General features: G+C 43.9%; 1 long non-coding RNA gene across 1 annotated transcript in view; it reads left to right on the forward strand.

The window, feature by feature from the left end:
* The first annotated feature begins 2,632 nt into the window (after positions 1 to 2,632).
* The window catches only part of LOC117875248, a 21,024-nt gene continuing 14,385 nt past the window's right edge, over positions 2,633 to 9,271 (forward strand). Inside the window, exon 1 of the long non-coding RNA XR_004645236.1 lies at positions 2,633 to 3,002. This is a non-coding gene — a long non-coding RNA (uncharacterized LOC117875248). The remainder of the gene's footprint in view (positions 3,003 to 9,271) is intronic.

Below are 9,271 nucleotides of genomic sequence, written 5' to 3' on the forward strand. Positions count from 1 at the left end.
ATACAGAGGCAGAAAAAATATATACACAAAGGGCATTATCTTAGGGGGTTCTGAGTGCCCCTATTTCCCATTGATTATAATGGAAGTTGGGTGCCCTCATAGGATTGGGACCATACGTTTATTATGTGAAGGATTGTTACCAGATTTATATGAAGACAACAAGATAGCACCCCAATTCACATGTGAAGGAGTGGACTCAAGACACAAGTGGGTGAATGACAATATAAATACATCAAGAGTTTCTGGTGCCTGGCATAACAAACTACATGAATGATGCGTCTTGTAAATCAAATTGTGTGTGTGTGTGCATGTAAAAGGCCTATTAAATCCTTTTATTACATTAATCTAATTAAATGCACAACATTTCCTTAAGTTCACAATACTCCCCCAAATTTCCTGTAGAGTTCTGGCAAAGGATCTATCCCACGCTTCTAGCGACTCTGTCCCACTTTGAGTGCTGCCACCCTTTTGGTATAGGCCTCTTCCCTCCTGGCATTCTCCCTTCTTCTTTGCATCTTGCTAGCCCACTACTTCTGTGATGACAGGTTTCATAATCACTTGAAAGCCCTGCCCATGTCACTGGACTACTTTACTGGTTCTGAGACATGTTGGCAAAACTGGATGAGCACACCCATACTCACACTTTGGATTAGAGCTTCTGACCCATTGCTTGGCGTGGCAGTGACTTGTGTTAGTCCAGATCATGTTTGCCGTGTGCACCAGGCTTAAGCACAATTCGGTACCCTGCTTTTCCAACTGTGTTAATGCTAAGTTCCTTTATTTTTAGTATGGATAGGGCTATATGCAGCTATTTCATCTTTTAATTACCAATTAGAGAAATGAGGATATGCTAGATTGTACCTTTAAGTATTTACCTGTGTAGGGTTGGTCCAGACATGTGCTGTCCCAAAGGGAGCCCTGCCACCAAATGCACATCATGAGCCTAATCCTTCCCCAAGGATGGTGCAACTTGTTCCCTTTGTTGCCAGCCAGCTCCCTGGGTCAGTTTGGTAGGGGTGCTGGTTTATAACTCCACCTCCCCACATTTCCTTGTCATCTTTATGGTGGTATGCATCCATACAGAGCCTATGAATAAGGGTACGATTCTGTCACAGAAGTCACAGATTCTGGGACTCTCTGGAACTTCTTCTGGGACAGAGCTGGAGCAACTGTCAGACCTGGGCTGCCAGAGCAGCGACCCCAAGGCTGGAGCAGCGGCTAGGGTTGCGTCAGCCACTGCCGCAGGAGCAGCGTCGGGACTGGAACAACTGCTGGAGGTCAGCCCCCAGCAGTGCTCTGATTGTTAGTCCCGCTCCCCAGGGTATTTTTAGTAAAAGTCAGAGACAAGTTGTGCGCTTCTGGAAATCTTTGTTTATTGCCCGTGACCTGTCGGTCCTTGCGACCTATTCCTGACTTTTACTAAAAATATCCTTGACAGAATCTTAATCTTAACTATGACTGAGCAATCTCTAGACTCCACCAATAGCTAGCACTGTTATTTTGCCTGGCCCTTGCATGAGAGTACAAGATGGGCAGGGCTTATAGAGGCTTTGTTCTTCCTAAGTTAGCTTTCTTAGCAATCAATGTTTGTGTGACTACTAGGGATGGGCAGAAAATAGTTTTCTAATCCTGGAAAATTTTCAAGATTTTGAAATATTTTCCCATCCCAAATTGGGATAATAAGAAGAAATCTCTAACTTTTCAAGACCAGACAACCAGAAAAAAAAGAATTTGGGTCAATCCAAATGCTTTATTTCAATAATTTTGAAACATTTGGTTTCAATTTTGACCTTTTTTTATTATAGTTAGCTTATACTTCAAAACAAAATCTTTTTGACCAGAAAAATTGATTTTTTTTTCATTTTGAAAATGTCAAAGCTTTTCAAAAGTTTTTTTTTTAAAAAGCGGTTTGGCAAAACCTAGTCTTTCCCACAAGAAGTTTCATTTTCAATTAATTGACACTTTCCAATGAAAAATATTTTGTCAAAAGATTCCAGACCAGCTGTAATGGCTGAAGATAAATGCTAATTAAACCCTTACAAGGCCAACAGTTTCATTTTGCTGGGATAGTCTTCTCTAGGATGAGAATGGATGGCTGGCAATTTCACCACCAGTTTCCATGTATTTTTCCCCAAACAAGAGCACCATTAAAATTACATCTTTTTTAAGCTAAATTTGAAGCAATTTTCCTCTTCCCTCTCTTTCTATGATTCAGCCCAAAGAACAAAAATTAAAAACTGAAAAACTGGGATAGGTATAAAAGCGCATTATAGAAACTAATAGTTGACCGGCAACTTGAATTTTAAAGTTGACAGTTTGTATTATTTGGTATTTTAAAAATAATGAGATCACAATCCCCTACTCTGACATCACAACCATGAATGAAAGGTGTAAACTATAGATTAGAATTATTTTACAGTAGCTGGCCATGAATTACAAAGTAAATTAGATAGAGTTAGAGCTATTGTGACAATCTGAGGGATTTGTCTATGTACAATTTATGAATTCTACTTGATATTATCAAGTTGTTAGTATGAAATTGCTGTATCATGGAATGCTTTGATGTGGATGTGGAATCCACCGTTTGCTGACAGGGCTGTTGCTTGTTTCTCCCAGACTAGATACAGTGGTGGGTCATTAGACCTTTAAAGGGTAATTTTTTCAGGTGGAAAGGCTAGGGAAACCGGTTCAACCAAGTTTCTCTGCAGGGGACTAGTGAAATAGAAAGAAGAAAATTCCCAGCAGCAGAATAAGGAACCAGGTATTGTAGGTGAGACATAAACTCAAGAGATTCACTGAGACAGGACACTTTGGGGAGGATTTTTGTAGCAGAAGGGTCTGGTTTAACTGTGGGACTGACCAAGGGCAGAGTAAGTAGCTGACCTAGAGAGGTACTGTGATTCTGAAGAGAAACCACGAACCAACTGCAAGAGAAGGATCCTATTCTATACTCAAGAACTATCTGGAGTGGGGAGGAACCTGAAGCAGGGAAATGCCTATAGGTGAGTTTATTGTTTTGTATAGATCCGTGTATTTCTTGTGCTACCTAAGTAAACAGTAATGATGTTTTGCAAAGTTTGTCTGTTTGTTTTCACTATTGCATACCCCTGAAGAGGTAAACTATATAAACCAGAACCCTCCCAACTTTGTTGGGATTCTGGGAAACATGCAAGAGCTGCTGGAGAGGGTTGGGAAGATGGCAGTAGTTTCATGTCCTAGGCAATTGGACTGCAGGGTCCCCACTGCCAAGAGGGGTGTCAAACATGAGGTCTGCACCCGGAGTGTGGTCCCAGGGACAGTGTCTATATTCTGCCCAGTACCAGCAAATATGTGGGATTCAGCATTAGGAACCTCTTTCAGCAGTTTGGCAACTGTCCAGCAGGGGCAGCTCAACCAAATCTATTACATCTCTATAGGCAGATGAGGTGGTATGAGTGCATATGCAATGAATGTAGGTTGTTGGCACAGAGACAGCTGTTAGAGTAATTAACATGTAATATATAAGAGCAACAGCTCACCCATGGCTCCCTCTTGTCTCCTGTTGTATTTTTGGGTGGGGGGGGTTGGTTTTCAGGGGTACTGTTAAGTTCTGATTACACCCTCTGCTTTTAGTGCCTTGTCGTATATTTACTATCTTTAAAAAACTGATCATAGGAATGTACAGCCTGCCCTGTCTGTCTTGGATTACACTCAGGATCTCTTCAACTGCAGACCCTTTATTCAGGGTGTAGTAGGAGATGTCAGTTGTGTGCAAACATGCCCACAGGGCTGTGGCTTCTGGGCTGCAACAAAGCACCATTGTCCAAAGGACACAACATGCAGCTAGGCAGGCCTGATCCAACTCCTGTTGAAAGACTCCCCTTTCCTCAGTGGGTATTCAATCAGGTCCAATGTAAGGCAGCAGACAAGCAAGGTACATAAGCTAGAAGGCATTGAAAGAGTTAGGGCTAGATTCACACAGCTGACCTAGGCATCCAATGCCCAAAGGTCCAATTCCTAAATGCTGCTTGGTGCCTTAGCTCATGCCTGCTGCCCAGTGGAATTCACAGTCCGAGTTCAGTGTGTAGGCTCCCCATGTCTTGTGTGGGTAGAGTTAAGCATCTGAGAAAGGGATTCACAGAAACCAGCAAGCTGAGCAGGGACTCACCTAAAGCAGACAGGGGTAAAATGCAGAGGAAAGGGGTGGGACTTAAGGCCCAGATCCACAAAGGGCTTGAAGCACCTGACTCGATGGGCTGAGGGAAGCACCTGTCTCTGCTGGGGATTCTTGGCTGAGAGCCATCTCCTGGAGGTAGGCAGCTAGGTCAGGTCAGCCCTGTTCTGTCCTGTGAAAAAGCAAAGAGACTCTATAGCCTAGTGGTCAGGGCACAAGTCCCTGCCCCAATGAATAGCTAATTTTACAAAGTGGAACAGGTTCAACAGGAGAGATTGAGAGAGCTCTACCCCATAACACCCACTAGCCTGGTGGGGTTAGGGCACTCACTGGGGATGTGGGAACCATGAATTCAAGTCCCAGCTCCAACGGAGAGAATTCAAATCTAGATCTTCCACATCTCAGGGGAGTGTCTTCTCTGCTAGGCTTTTGGGTATCCTGGGGAACATGCATACCTAGCCAGTCCCCCAAATTCCTGACCTACTTGTTCCCAGCTGTCTTCTGTGAAGGTTGGGTGTGCTGTGAGCATGCCTACTAGATTTGGCTCTGCAGGCGAGATAAATAGAGGAGGACATGGTTTAAGAATCCCACTGGGCCTTAGGCATGAGCTAAGGCACCAAGCAGTTGGTGTCAGAACTCAGACAGCTTTGCACATGCCCACCAGCAGAAATTTTGGCACCTACAGGATTAGGTGGCAGCTGAGTGGTGGTTTCGTGAATATCAGTGGTGCCTAAATGTTAACCTTAGGTGCCTTAAGAATACTGCTGGCTGTCACCTCCTGGTTATCGCTACAAAAGTACTATCCTCTGTTATGACCTCACTTCTTTTCTGTGCTTCTGGCTGTACATCAACACAACACTAGGAACAGGATGTGGGGCAGAAAAATAATATGGGGAGGGATGCGGCATGTGGCATGATAGGGATATTGGCAGATACAGAAGGGGATGGCAAGGAAACAGCATTTGTAATATGGTAGTGATTAACTTTAAGTACAGGGAGTGCCTACTATCCAAAAGGAATCCAGACTGCTATCATCAAATGTGATACCAAAAGGATATTACTGTCTCAAACATGCCAGGCTTCCTCTGAAAACTCAAGGTTGCTTCCACCCAGATCTCTGGCCCTCAGAAATGTAGAAATTCCTCTTCTTCCCTAGAATGCACTTTCTTTGGCCTACATCGGGGTAGGCAACTTATGGCATGCATGCCGAAGGCGGCACGTGAGCTGATTTTCAGTGGCACTCACACTGCCTGGGTCCTGGCCACCGGTCCGGGGAGCTCTGCATTTTAATTTAATTTTAAATGAAGCTTCTTAAACACTTTAAAAACCTTATTTACTTTACATACAACAATAGTTTAGTTATATATTATAGACTTATAGAAAGAGACCTTCTAAAAATGTTAAAATGTATTACTGGCACGCAAAACCTTAAAATAGAGTGAATAAATGAAGACTCGGCACACCACTTCTGAAAGGTTGCCGACCCCTGGCATACATTCAACAAGGTAACAATAGGATTATTCCGGTGCTTAAAGTTGGGAATATGCTTAAGTACCTTGCAAAATCTGGACCTTTGTAATTACATTTGCCCGACTGATCTCTATGAAGACCTTCTACTAGGTAGAATGGCTTTTAGTTCTGGGATGCTTAAGCAGTGGTAACCTTAAGCAATGGTGCAACCACACATGAAAATCTGGATGGTGAGGAGTCTTGCCCACATACTCAGGGTTTAGCTGATTGCCATATTTGGGGTCGGGAAGGAATTTTCCTCCAGGGCAGATTGGCAGAAGCCTTGGGGGTTTTTCGCCTTCCTTTGCAGCGTGGGGCACGAAGTCTTTAAACCATGATTTGAGGACTTCAATGGCTCAGACATAGGTCTGATACAGGAGTGGGTGGGTGAGATTCTGTGGCCTGCGTTGTGCAGGAGGTCAGACCAGATGATCATAATGGTCCCTTCTGACCTTAAAGTCTATGATTCTATGATCTATGACAGGGAAGAAACCATGAGAGAGAACATATTAGCCCCACAGGGGCTTAGTAGGGGATATCAACAGGATAATAAAAATTTGGCAAGGAAGGAGAAAGTGTCCCTGTCACCCCACAGTGTTTGCACCAATTATCCCAAGGTGATCATTGGGCATCTGAACACTGCTAGGTGCACCTTCAGCTGGATTTTTAGGTCTTTATATATATCCCTTGGTTTACCTCTCTCCTGTTCCTAAGGAAGTGACACATCCTCCCAGTTTGTAAATGGATTTTAAAATTCTGTCTTTTAACTCTTGATTTTTTCAAATGTTCCTAGCATAGTGACAGTTTTCTATGATTTGGGGGATGAACTATTTGAAAAGACATTTCAAACTGTGCAGTAATACTAATTATTCATGTGATCGTTGGATAAGGTTTTTTGGGTCCATTTTATGATAGTGGGTGTTGTGCATTGAAAAATCATGGAAAATCCACTTGGATTTCCTTCACAGCTGCTTAGAATTACTGGTGTGAATGTGACAGGGAAGAGTGACTACAAAGTCCATTACATAATCAATAAATCAGGCTCTTTTCTTCTCCTCTCCTTCAATCTGCAATTCATCATTATTATTAAATCCCGGGTCCAGGCGGATAGCCAGAGAGAATGCTCTGTTTTATTTGAAAGAGGAGAGGGAAAGGTTAAGTATCCTAAAGTTTCTTAGGCCTGATTACCTCCTGCTGTGTCTGTCACCCTCCCTCTGAGACATTCAGTTCCTTGCAGTTTCGTCAGGCACTGTTCCTGTTTATAAAGGTTATCTAGAGCAAGCAGCAACCACCCCCATGTGACTTAGGTGACAGCAGTGCACAACAAATATCTAAGCAGATTAGCACTGGGTAGGAATCCCGGTGGGAAACACTCCTCATCACCACATAAGGAAAAAGGAAGAAATGAACAGAGAGTGGAACTTTCTCCCACGTCACCACCGTCTCTTCGGAAGTTCTGACACACGCTCCACCACCTCCTTGCTGCTGCTGCTCATTTTTATTTTGTTTACAGCTATTCTCCTCCTCATCGAAAACTAGCCTCTTTCCTTTTCACCTCCTCACTCTACAAGAGTGTTTCAGGATGGCACTGTGGACACTACCAGTGCAAATACAAAAGTGTATTGAATATATAAAACGCTTTTTCTTTCTGTGAATTGAATCATGCTCATACAAATGTTCATGACAAATGAAGGGGCTAGAGAATTTTATCAAGGTCAATTTCAATTTAGACCACAGTGAATGTTCACAAATATATTACCTAACTCATTAATGTGTGTGTAAAGTGCCTCCAGATCACCAATTAAATGCAAAGTATAACTAGTGTATTCGTTATGTCTGATGCCCATATTTTCTGTGAATTGGGCACAGAGGAAGGCCTGTAATACATACTCACCAGTATACACAAGCATAGGCCAATTGTTTTTAGATAAATGTATGTTAAACTCTCAATTGTCATTTTGCTATCTAAGGACCTAATCCAAAACCCACTGAAATTAGTGGAAAAACTGCCACTGACATACCTAGGGCTTCTGTTTTGAGGGGTTGATTAATTTCATTTTTCTGGATATATTTTTAGCAATTTGAGTTTTAGATAAATATCCAAAACTTGAACGCAGGGAGTGGGATTGGTACTTTCTCTTTGTATATATTATAATGAGTAATGTATATACATTACTTATTACAGTAGTATATACTGTAATGCATAATCTGCTTGGACCGTTTCCTAGTGCACTTTAATGTAGTACAGTTTCAAACAGCACTATGTTAAAGCACAGTAGGCAACCTTTAGTGCACACAAGCAGGTTCTACACAGACCACTTAGGCTATGTCTACACTAGAGAACTTACAGCGGCACAGCTGTACTGATGCAGCTGCGCCACTGTAAGACCTCTTGTGTCACTGCTGTATGCCAATGGGAGAGAGCTCTCCCATCAGCATAATTAATCCACCCCAAATGAGCAGCTGTAGCTATGTCAGCAGGAGAAGCTGTGCACACTAGCGCTTATGCCAGCGTAATTTAGGTCGCTCAGGGGATGGAATATCACACCCCTGAGCGACATAAGTTTTGAAGAGGGGTGAGGAGGGATGTTAGGGGGCTTATTCCTTCACCCTCTCACTTCCCTGGTCCTTCTCACATGAACAGAGAGCAGCAATACCCAAAGTCCAAAGGCACAAACAATTCGATGTTTATTGGGGTGAACTTCCAGCAAGCATGATTCCAGTTTCCTTCCTCAGTGTCCCCCTTCCCAGCTCTGACACCACAGAGCCATCCCTGTTCCCATTCCCTGTTCCCATTCCCCCCTTAGCAAAATATGATTCCAATTTCCCCACCCCCATTCCCTGTTCCCATTCCCCCCTTTCTTCCTGATTGACTGCAGACTATATAGTAAAACTTGAGTTCTGCTTAGCTATACCTTAACCAATCATTTTACTGAAATGTAACTAACCAATCCTAACGTACTGTAACATGGTTATTTAACCAATTATATTCCACCACCTTAATTGGTTTACACCCAACAAAATTAATTATACAGCAGACAGAAACAATTACAGAACCAGACAGAGACCATGCAAATAAACATACAAAACAATACAGAAGTGAGGATTTCACAACTACATCTATACAGACATAAGGGTTTTCCAGCTGTGTCTATTGATAAGTGAGTTCTTACCAGACAGAAAACTATCAAACTAAATTTCCTTTTACATGTTCTAGGCTCTTTCCTTTCTCTGGAGGTGATAGGAATACAATTCTGTCCTGAAATTCCTAACCGCCCAATATAGGGTTACCATATTTTGTGCCTCCAAATGGAGGACACTCCCAGGGGCCCCGGCCCCGCCCCCCCCGCCCCAACTCCGCCCCCTCCCAAAGTCTCCGCCCCCTCCCCTGCTTCCCGCGAACATTTGAGTCGCGGGAAGCCTGTAGCAGGTAAGGGGCGGTGTGGGGGGAGGAGGCGCGGCCGAGGCTGGCCCCCTGGCGGCTCCAGCCTGGGTCGGCTCGGGCCCTGGGGTGCCGGCCCCGGCCCCCGGCCGACCACCCCCAGCCCGCCCAGCACTGCCGGCCCCCGGCGGCCCGGCGCACCCCCCGGCCCCGCGGCCCAGCGCACC

Source organism: Trachemys scripta, chromosome 3, assembly GCF_013100865.1.
Source record: "Trachemys scripta elegans isolate TJP31775 chromosome 3, CAS_Tse_1.0, whole genome shotgun sequence".
NCBI lineage: Eukaryota > Metazoa > Chordata > Testudines > Emydidae > Trachemys > Trachemys scripta.